Source organism: Macaca nemestrina, chromosome 1, assembly GCF_043159975.1.
Source record: "Macaca nemestrina isolate mMacNem1 chromosome 1, mMacNem.hap1, whole genome shotgun sequence".
In the NCBI taxonomy this organism is placed as follows: Eukaryota; Metazoa; Chordata; class Mammalia; order Primates; family Cercopithecidae; genus Macaca; species Macaca nemestrina.
In genome coordinates this window covers 58,791,223-58,802,987 of record NC_092125.1, presented here as the reverse complement: position 1 = coordinate 58,802,987, position 11,765 = coordinate 58,791,223, and the positions used below count along the sequence as shown (strand labels likewise).

At 39.3% G+C, this 11,765-nt stretch overlaps 1 long non-coding RNA gene across 1 annotated transcript; it reads right to left on the bottom strand.

Moving 5' to 3' along the window:
- Nucleotides 1-974: 974 nt before the first annotated feature.
- Nucleotides 975-10,575, bottom strand: LOC105484697 (uncharacterized). Its single transcript, XR_989153.3, has 4 exons — nucleotides 10,450-10,575; nucleotides 7,375-7,450; nucleotides 4,856-5,093; nucleotides 975-1,089 (listed from the first exon to the last, which is right to left on the bottom strand). It is a non-coding gene; the product is annotated as an uncharacterized lncRNA (long non-coding RNA).
- Between the last annotated feature and the right edge of the window lie 1,190 nt (nucleotides 10,576-11,765).

The following is an 11,765-nucleotide window of genomic DNA, read 5'->3' as shown; positions in this document are numbered from 1 at the left end:
CCTCTTCCTTTGAACATGGGCTGGACCTCCCAGAGAAAAGAATTGGAACACAATTCCAAAGAATTTTAAAAAGCGTAAGAGATAGCATCCATAACATAGTCACTGCAGAGTAGGCCGTAAAAGGCATTGCAGCATCCTTCTTACTCTTCTGGAAGTACACCCCCAGCCCCGCGGAAATCACACTGCCATGTTGGAATACTCAAAAGGCCTATGAAGGGACCCACTGAGGTTGCCTGCCAAAAGCCATGTCAGTGAGCCATATTGGAGACAAATCCTCCAGTCTTTGTCAAGCCTTCAATAGACAGCAGCCCAGCCAATAGCCTCATGAAAGATTGAGCCACAATGATTCCGCTAAACTGCTCCTGGATTCTCAACACTCAGAAACTGTGTGAGATAGTTTTGAGTTATTGTTAAATAGCAATAGATGGCTAATAAAGGGGATAAGCCAGTGAGTCAGGAGGAAGGGTCAGAAAAGACTTCCCGGAAATGGTACTTGGGTGGTAGTTTGCCCTCCATCATTAGTGCTAAAGCAAATGCCCCTCTATGTATTACTCCTCCACCTGCCTCACCAGACCTTCTCCTTACAACCCTACTTTTCTACCTTCTTGTCCTTATCCTTGTTTTCCTCCCCATTCTCTCTCTCCCTTCCTTTTCTCTTCCCAATCAGATAGCAATGAAAAGAGTTGTATGAATTGGTCTGGATTTTTGTGAGTGTGTGTGTGAAAATGAAACAGCTTTGATTATTACATATTACCACCACCTCCCCCATCCAAATTACTTCCATGGGGCGGATTTATATGTGATAGATTCTCCACTCCTCCTCCCAATCTTCCAGCAGCCTCTTTATTTATTTTGTGTCTATTTTGGGTGGGCAAACCTAGAATTTCAAATGAACTCTTTGGGGAAATAGTTATTTTATAGTCAAACTTTAGGGAATGTTAAAATCAATTATACTACAGAAACAGTGATTTTAAGTAGTTAAATTATGTCGTTGATTTTTATTCATGAACAGAACAAAAAGAATGGATCCACAAACACAAAATGTATTTTGCCATGGAGAAAACTTGCTGACAGAGATGGGATGAACAGCTGAAAATACAAAAGTAAAAGCTATTTGTACTTCTTTTCAAAAATTTTTCACTGGTGTGGCGAAATTGCTTATAGAATGGCCCATTCTACTTAGAACTCAATGCTTATAAATGACAGAGGATATATTTGTAGTTTATGTAATAATAGATTTTCAACTTATTTACTCGTATCACTCACACAAGTAAAACATTTTAATCGTCTCTTACTTGTTTTTTGTTTGTTTGTTGTTTTTGTTTTTGTTTCGAGATGGTCTTTCTCTGTCTCCCAGGCTGGAGTGCAGGGGCGTGATCTCAGCTCAGTGCAAGCTCCACCTCCTGGGTTCACGCCATTCTTCTGCCTCAGCCTCCCAAGTAGCTGGGACTACAGGCACCCACCACCACGCCCGGCTAATATTTTGTACTTTTAGTAGAGACGGGGTTTCACCGTTTTAGCCAGAATGGTCTTGATCTCCTGACCTCGTGATCCGCCTGCTTTGGCCTCTCAGAGTGCTGGAATTACAGGCGTGAGCCACCTCGCCCGGCCTACTTGTTTTCAACAAATGCGTTAGCAGTTATTCTTTAGGGTCCATCAGCTGTAATACGCTTTGTGGCTTGAGATAATTTCTTTCACTCTATAAATTATTTTTCTCCAAACACTTCCAGCTGAAGAGTTAGATAGTATAGCATTTTATGGAATAATTTTATGTGACAAAGCAATACATTTTCAAAATATTATGTGTTACAGTAGCATCTCATTATAGCATGACTCTGCATAGAGCTATCTCTTCTGAAACATAACTAATTATAGTAAAAGTTTGAACCATTGCTTAGTCTATAAGTTGCATACAGGCTAACACCCACTCCCAAATAGAATACCAACATTTATTTAAAAGTATCATTGGCTTAATTTTAAATCTCTTAATGAAGATTAAAAGCAGCATTCAATTTAGAAAAATGATTTCCACTCAGCATTGCTCCAGTTGACGAAAACTGCAAAAAACAATTAAAATTCAAAGGACTATATTGTGTTGCTTTAGACATTCCATGAGCCTGGAGAAAATGCCGAAGGAAACAATACAGGGGACAGCCCTGCCTGGTGGAAAGATGGGTCAAGTGACCTCACAGGCTGGTTCATCCTTGAATTCTGCAACACTTTGGTGGATACTGACAGATTTGTGGAACTTCTTAAAAATTGAGTATTGCATTATTTTAAGAAAGTATTAATTATTGTAGTTTAGACACTAAGTGACTTTTACCATAATCAGTTTTTAAACTGATTCAGTAGGATCTCAGGTACCTTTTCTAAGAGGAAATGCTGTAAAAGAAAACAAATTACCACACTTTTCCCAAACGAACGTCTTAGTTCTTGCTAGATTCCAAATGAAACTAAAACTACATTATGTAACAAATGCTTGCCAAGAGTATGATTGGTTTTTAATCAAAGGTCTCATTGAAACACCCACTTCCCTAATTGCATCCTTTCTCCAAAAATTGAGAACACAACTTATGAAGGGAGAAAATCAGGCTCTACCATTTATAAAATGTTTGATTTGTTTTACTTGGTGTGTGTGTTTTTAGAATTTCCAAAAAAAAGTAATCCTTTGACACCAAGTTGTATGATGAATAAAGTGTTCCAGCCAAGTCATAAATCTCAGCAAAGGGAGGTTTAAATGGCGAGTGTTGGGCAGGACAGTGCCCTCACTGCAATACAACTTCTCTGCTCAAACAAAGACTCATTCATGAGTCAAGTCAGCCACTTAATGCTTGAGTCTGTCACCAGCTAAATATAAGATTGCTAGAGCTGTTAGTGAAGTTTATCAGGAAAACTCGAAGGCGTGGAAAGAAACATACGAAAATGTACTGGGCATCTTTTTATGCATCAGACTTCTTATAAACCAAAAATTATTTGGGCACATATATTTCATTAGGAAATAATGAGTTTCACAAAACTGAGAAACTTAAAGTTCAGCGTATCACACAACCAATTTGTTTTTGCTTTTTTTTTTTTAATTTCATATTCCGTCTTAAAACATATAACCAGGTTGGGCACAGTGGCTCACACCTGTAATCTCAGCACTTTGAGAGGCCTAGGTGGGAGGATTGCTTAAGGCCAGGAGTTTGAGACCAGTCAAACATAGTAAGACTCTGTCTCTACAAAAATAAAAATAAAAAAGAAATCCAGCATTATCTCCAGAGAAGTAAATTTTAAAAAATAATTTTAAAACTATAACCATCTTTAAAATATACATATCTTTTAAAAAGATATACATATATATTATATATATACAAAACCATCTTTTAACTAGAAAAGTCAAACAACCATTAAAAGCCAAGGTTTACTGTTCAAATGTGGTATAATTCTCACTTAAAAAGGGAAATCAGAGTAATCATAATGGAACTGTTTATAGACCAGCTCCTCTTTTGTGGGTTGTAATCTTATTTTAGGACCTAATTAGAGAAGATTCCTTTTTGATACTTTCTCTACTGGATTACAAGGAATATGTTATAGAGAATGTTCTGCCAGAAAAACTAAAATAAAAATAGTGTAAGAATAGATCAGTATAACCATTCTCAACATTTTTTATTCTCAACTCCCCATTTTAAATTTCTCATATCATTTGTCCATTAAAATACCTAAAACAGGAGAAGCATGTCCCACAAGCCTCTTTTTTAAAGGCTTAAAAACAGAAGAGGAGGACTATACAGGCATAAGAGGCTAGCTCTGTTTATACCTCTCTGCTGCAACCACTTTTGGAAGTTTTCCTGCCCTGGGTGAGTCCCTTGTGCTTCCCTCTCACACTGCACTCCCACCCAGCAGCAGTGCATGGCCTGTTGGAGACCCTGGTAATATTAGGCAGTGCAGTGAAATGGAAGAATCACTGCATCAAGGTGCCTCCAGAGGATGAGTTTTACTCTCAGCTCTACACTTAACCACAGGGAAATGTGCTTGACTCAGACTCAATTTTCCCATTCTGAAATAAGAGTGTTGAAAAAAAATGCTAGTAACCGTAAAATTCTATGGTCTAAGTAAATCAAATCACTTTTAGCATCTGGGTCTGCCTTTTAAATTACTTTTTTTTTTTTTTTTTTTTTTTTGAGATGGAGTTTCACTCTTTTGCCCAAGCTCTCTTCGCGCCCGGCCAGATTATTTTCTACAGTTACATAAAGAATTGGCTTGGCGTGGTGGCTCATGCCTGTAATCCCAGCACTTCGGAAGGCCAAGATGAGAGGATCACTTGAGGTCAGGAGTTCCAGAGCACTCTGGCCAACGTGGTGAAACCCTGTCTCTACTAAAAATACAAAAATTAGCCAGGCATGGTGGCACACGCCTGTAGTCCCAGCTACTCGGGAGGCTGAGGTGGGAGAATCGCTTGAACCCGGGAGGCGGAGGTTGCAGTGAGCAGAGATTGCGCCATTGCACTCCAGCCCCAGCAATAGAGCGAGACTCCGTCCAAAAAAAAAAAAAAAAATACACAAAAACCTGTTACTCTCTATTACTCTCTATTACTTTGCTTCTTTCTTTCCTTCCTTCTTTTTCTTTCTTTCTTTCTTTCTCTTTCTTTCTCTCTCTCTCTCTCTCTCTCTCTCTATTTCTTTTTAGAGACAGGCTCTTGCTCTGTCACCCAGGCAGGTAGGCAGTGGCATGATCTCTGCTCACTGTAGCCTTGGCCTCCCAGGCTCAAGCAATCCTCCCACCTCAGCCTCCCGAGTAGCTGGGACTACAGGCATGTGACGCCACACCCAGCTAATGTTGCCCAGGCTGATTTGTTACTTTCCAATGTACTCACTTTATTGTTGGTCTTGGGTGTATCCCTTTTAATTCTTGTCCTTTTTCCCCTTGGTCCTGTCTCCTCCTGGTTGCTCAGCAGTATTCCTCTCTCTATCCCTATGCTCCACCCCCAGCCAATTATTTCTCCTTTTCCTTCATCATTCACTCGTTTTCACTAAACACTGCTGTCTTCACTCTTTTGCTTTAGTGAAGCAATTTGAGCAAGTACTGCTTGATTTTAAATTATTTCATTTTTGCTGTGAAGAAAAGAAGAAGAAAATACTGTTATTAAGTCAATATTTCATAAGACATCTTTAATCAAGTTGAAAATGTTAGAAAAATGTTTCTAACATCATGCAATATGTCATTACTATATTAAGACACTAATGTAATTATTTGAAGATAACTCAGTATTGGTTCTACTGTATTTAATTTTATTTTGTTTGTTGGTTGGTTTTTTTTTTGAGACGGAGTCTCACTCTGTCGCCCAGGCTGGGGTGCAGTGGCCGGATCTCAGCTCACTGCAAGCTCCGCCTCCCGGGTTCACGCCATTCTCCTGCCTCAGCCTCCATTTGCTTCAATTTTCAAAAATAAAATGTTACAGATGCAATTGAAACCTTTTGGGGGGAGGGGGAGCAATGGCTCATACCTGTAATCCCAGCATTTTGAGAGGCTGAGGCGGGCAGATCACTTCAGGCCAGGAGTTCGAGACCAGCCTAGACAACCTGGGCAAAACCCCATCTCTAGTAAAAATACAAAAATTAGCCAGGCGTGGTGACGCACACCTGTAATCCCAGCTACTCGGGAGGCTGAGGCGCTAGAATCCCTGGAACCCAGGAGGTGGAGGTTGCAGCTGTGAGAGAGAGAGAGAGAAAAGAGGCCGGATGCAGTGGCTCACACCTGTAATCCCAGCACTTTGGGAGGCCAGGCAGGCGGATTATGAGTTCAGGAGATTGAGACCATCCTGGCTAACAGGGTCTAACCCCATCTCTACTAAAAATGCAAAAAATTAGCTGGGCGTGGTGACAGGTGCCTGCAGTCCTAGCTACTCGGGAGGCTGAGGCAGGAGAATGGCGTGAACCCGGGAGGCAGACCTTGCAGTGAGCCGAGATGGCACCACTGCACTCCAGCCTGGGCGACACAGAGAGACTACATCTCAAAAAAAAAAAAAGAAAGAAAAAGAAAGGAAGGAAGGGAGCGGGGCGGGGGCGGGGGGGGGGAAGGGAGGAAGGGAGGCAGGCAGGCAGGAAGGAAGAGAAAGAAAGAAAAAGAGAAAAAGAAAGAGATCTTCTGTACACTCTTCCCCATTCGATTCCTCACCCTCTACCTTACATGCACGCACCATTATACACCAAATGTTTTTGCTTTTTATAATGTTATTATTTATGAATGTGCAGTAAGTAAAACAAAACCTGTACTGACATGTTTTTAAATTTCATATTAACGATGTCATACTACCTTTCAATGTTGAGATTTACCTATCTTGACACATTTAGCTCAAGTTCATTCACTTCCAGCGCTGGATAGCGTTCTTTTATACAAATACACCACCATTTGTTTATGCATTTTGCTGCTAGTGGATATTTAGGTGTTCTAGTTATTCACTGTTGCAAGCAGTGTTAGAATATTCTTGTACTTATTTTCTTGAGCACATGTAAGAGTTGTTAAGAGTTATGAATATGTGCATCTTTAACCTAACTATATATATCTAAATTGCTCTCGAAAGTGGATTGATCCGATTTAAGCTCCCACGAGCAGTATATGAGCTTCTCCTGTTTCACATCCATACCCGCATTTGGTATCATCAGACTTTCTGGTAGGATGAAATGCTAGCTCATTTTGGTTATGATTTGCATCTCTCTGATTACAAGGGAATTAAAAGTGAACTCGAGCTTTTTTTTTTTTTTTTTTTTTTTTTTTTGGTTTGAGATGGAGTCTCGCTCTGTCGCCCAGGCTGGAGTACAGTGGCCGGATCTCAGCTCATTGCAAGCTCCGCCTCCCGGGTTTAGGCCATTCTCCTGTCTCAGCCTCCCGAGTAGGTGGAACTACAGGTGCCCGCCACCTCGCCCAGCTAGTTTTTTTGTATTTTTTAGTAGAGACGGGGTACACCGCGTTAGCCAGGATGGTCTCGATCCGTCTCGGCCTCCCAAAGTGCTGGGAATACAGGCTTGAGCCACAGCGCCCGGCCGAGTTTCTTCTTCTGTAGCTTGCCTATTCCCATCTTTTGTCTGTTTTGCTTTTGTGTTGTCTTTATTCGACGTAAAATTTTCCTTTGCAGATTGTGTGAAATAGGTATTTAATTTTAGTTTTTTTCATATGATTAATGAGTTTTTCCAGCACCAAAAGTTGGAAAGTTTGTCCTTTCCCCACCGATTTATAATGTTGTATACAGTTTCCATGCATAAATGTTTTCATTTTTCAACTCTATTTGATGCTATTGATTTATTTTCCTATCCCTGCATCAATACCACAGTCTTTATTATCACATAAAGCTTAATTATAATACACTTTCTAAGATGGTAGGAAAAACTCCTTTACCTTGTTCTTTTTCTTTAGAAGTATCTCTTCGTATAAATTTCAGAAGTCATTTGCCAAAGCTCTGGAGCGATTTGCACTGGAATTACAATGAATTCAGAGACTAATTGGGGGAGAATGGACATTTTTACAGTATTGAATTTTCCAATGAGCAAAGTATATCTCTGCATTTATGTAGGTCTTCTTTCATCTCTTTCAATTAGTTTCGCAATTATTTTCTAAAAGGTCCCTGACATTTTTTTTGTTGTTGTTAGTTTTAGTCCTAAGAATCTTAAGCGTTTTGGTGCTGTTATGTTGATATATGTAGATGCAGTTCAGTTTTTTAAAACTCTATTGTTCTAATAATTTATTGATTCTCTAGATTTTCTATGCTAATTGCGATAGTTGGTAACTTGTGAATTGTTGTAGTATAGTTTCTGTCTTTTCAATATTTATATCTTTCTTGTTTTACTTGTCTTACCGCTGTGACTTGAACTTCCAGTACAATGATGAATATAAATTGTGATAACAGGTTTCCATGGATGGTTCTTGACTTTAAAAGTAATACTTATGATAATTCACAAGTAAGTATCCTGTTTGTATAAGGTTTTGGAAGACAACCTTTATCAGATTAAGGAAGTTCCGTTTTATTCCAAGAGCTTTTGTTTTGTTTTAATCATGATGAGTATTATCTGTTCTGGTATGGACTATCAATTTTTGCATTTATTTTCATAATTGAGATTACCTCTGAACTTCCTTTACATTCTTTCTTTGTCTGATTGTGGCATAAAGAATACACTAATTACATAAATTATATTTGAAGGCATTCTTTTTCTGTTATCTGGAGCAGTATAAAATAGGATAATCAACTTGTTGAAGGTTTGATAGAACTTTACTGAGAAAATCTAGGTCTGATAGTATTTGTAGAGGAAGAATTTTTACCTTTGAATCAACATTTTAAAAGTTAAAAGTCTATTCAGGGCTGGGTGCAATGGCTCACACCTGTAATTTCAGCACTTTGGAAAGCCAAAGGGGGAGGATCACTTGAGGCCAGGAGTTCAAGACCAGCCTGGCCAACATAGAGAAACCCTGTCTTTACTAAATACAAAGCCGGGCGTGGTGGTGCACAACTGTAATCCCAGCTACCTGGGTGTCTGAGGCAGGAGAATCTCTTGAACCTGGGAGGCGGAGGTTGCAATGAGCTGAGATCGTGCCACTGCACTCCAGCCTGGGGGATAAAGCAAGACTGTCCTCCCCACCCCAACAAAAAAAAAGTCTATTCCGGCCTCCTATGAGTAAGTTTTGATCAATTATATTTTTCTAGGAACACTTTCTATTTCATCTATATTTTCAAATTGATTGATGTAATTGCTTATAGCATTCTCTCAGTATGTCAGTTTCTGCTTCACCTGTCGTTACGTCCCTTTTCTCGTTCCCAGTACTGCTTCTTTGTGCCTTGTCTCTTATGTTCTAGTTAGTCGTGCCAGAAGTATGTCTATCTTGTTAAACTTTTTTTAAAAATCAACTTTTGTTTTTATTGATCTTTGTTTTCTATATCATTAATTTTCTACTCTGTATTTCCCTCCTCTGCTTTCTTTGAGTTTACATTGTTCTCTTTATTAATAAATCTTAAGTTGATGCTGCCTCACTAATTTTACTTTTTCTGTTTTTTCCTTTTTTTTTCTTCTTTATCAATGTGACCATGTAAGGCTATCAATTTCCCTCTAAGAACACCTTCAGCTTCAGCCTACAAGTTTTGATATATATATATGTTCATTATTTTTCAGTTACAAGAATTGCTAATTTACATTATTACTTCTTTCTCTCTCTTTTTTTTTTTTTTTAATTTTTGTGTTTGAGACAGGATCTCACTGTGTTGCCCAGGCTGGAGTTCAGTAGTGCAGTCATGGCTCACTATAGCCTTGACCTCCTGGGCTCAAGCAATCCTCCCACCTCAGCCTCCTGAGTAGCTGGGACTACAGGTGTGCACCACCATACCTGGCTAATTTTCGTATATTTTGTAGAGGTGGAGTCTCACCACGTTGCTTAGGCTGGCCTTAAACTGGTCTCAAGTGGTTGTCCGGCCTCAGCCTCCCAAAGTGCTGGGATTACAGGCACGAGCCACTGCACCTGGCCTATCAGGTAGCCTATTACTTCTTTTTTTGACATGAGAATTATTATTATTATTTAGACAGAGTCTTGCTCTATTGCCAGACTGGAGTGCAGTGGTGTAATCTCAGCTCACTGCAACCTCCACCTCCTGGGGTCAAGTGATTCTCCTGCCCCAGCCTCCTGAGTAGCTGGGATTACAGGCACGTGCCACCACACCCAGCTAATTTTTGTATTTTTCGTAGAGACGGGGTGTTTCGCCATGTTGGCCAGGATGGTCTCGATCTCCTGACCTCGTGATTTGCCTGCCTTAGCCTCCCAAAGTGTTGGGATTACAGGGGTGAGCCACCGTACCTGGCAGACGTGAGAATTATTTAAAAGCATATTTTAATTGTGAAAAAATGTCCAAGATCCACAATGAATTTTGACACCCAGAGTCAAAATTATCAAAATTTTGCCAAATTTATAAGTGTGTATTTTTAAATTTCCAAATGTGTGGAGTTTGTAGTTACCCCTTTTTGTTAACTTTGTTAATGATGTCTAACTTAATGATAGTATGTTCAGAGATCATCCTATGTATAGTGTTAATTCTTTGTTATTTGTTAAGATTTTTTTCTTGTGGCATTCTATGTGATTTTTATAAATGTGTCATGTGTGCTTGGAAAGAATAGAATTTATCTAATTATTTGTTGCAAGGTTCTATATATGTTCATTTGATAAATTTGTTAATTGTGTTTTCAAACATTTGTATCTTTTCTAATTTTTGTCTGCTTTATATATCAGTCACTGAAAAAGGATGTTACAATCTCCCCCGTACTTGTTGCTTTGTCATTTTTTCCTTGTAGTTTAAAATGTAGATGTTTTTAAAGTTTGTTGTTTGTAGGGGGACAGTGTCAGAGTCAGATTTTACATAGTTTGAAGCTTCTATAATTTTATAGAGGTGGGATGTGGGGGAGATCTTCATAGAAAAAGAATACTAAAAAATCTTACTTGTTCACATTTCATAAAAACATTTCACCAGGAGCATATGTTGCTTCTCCAATGGCCTTGGAAAGGGCTCACACAAGTGAATGTCCCTACAGCTGATGTTTCTTTAGCTTCATAGTAAATATAACATTGCCACTGGTATATCAGGATAAAGGAAAATAATCCCCCCTCATTCCAGATTCTATTTTGGAAACTGCTTCTGTGGTAAACAAACACTGGACTCTTAAGGGTGTTTAAATAGTTCTTTACATAAAGCCTTCAGTGATAAATCCAAAACCTATGCAGTCAGTGGGTAGAAAAGTAGGCATTGTGCCACTAACCCATTCCTTTCATCCCCTTTCAGGCCACAAGAGCACAGAATTTCACAGTTCAGATCTTCCAGGTGTCCCTGGTTGAAGACTCCCACCTTTCTTCTGGATAATCTGCTCTCTTCTCCCCGCAGTTCCTTTCTCTTTTAACTCATCCCTTTTCTGATGTCTTTAACCTCTCTCCTATTTTCCAGAATGTGCCACTTCTTCATCAAAAATCAAGTTCTTTCATGTGTTTAGTAAATTGCAGAACCTTGCACTGGGCTCCAGATCAAGTTCCTCTTTCCTCAGTCTAGATTCTCCCATTGGATACAGGAGAGAAGTGAGCTTTAGCTTACCTGAGTAGGGGAGGAGAGAAGGGTAAAAGTATTCACTCTGGACTACAATACACCTTTTCTCTAGGTAGCTCAAAACTAATCTTGAACACATACCCGTCTTGTTCCAAAACCCTTCATGTGGTCTGCAAGGGATGACTATATCTACCATTAAGGGAACTCGAACAGCACCTGTCCCCACCCATATTTAATATTACAGCATCCTCTTCTATTAAATTAACAATTTGAAGAACATCTTGCCCTAATTTCTAGGGTTCTTCATTGGCTATAAAGTGAAGGTTTAGAAAAATGGAGACAACAAGAAAATTAAGTTGCTTTTTGACATGTTGAGTTTGAAGTGTCTATGGTACGTCTAGATGCAGATGTTTAGTAATCAGCTGAAAATATAAATCTAGAGCTCATGAGAGAGGCCAAGATGGCTGACTAAGCTAAAGAGCATTGACATGTAAATGGTCTTTCATCAGGAAGCATGGGTAAAGTTGCCCTGAGGAGAGTGTTTAAAGTGAGAGGAAATCCTGGGCAATACAGCAAAACCCTGTCTCTACAAAAAAAAAAAAAAAAAGAGAGAGAAAGAAAACTGGGCATGGTGGCACATACCTGTAATCCCAACTACTTGAAAGGCTGAGGTGGAAGAATTGCTTAAGCCCAGGAGTTTGAGGCTGCAGTGAGCTATGAG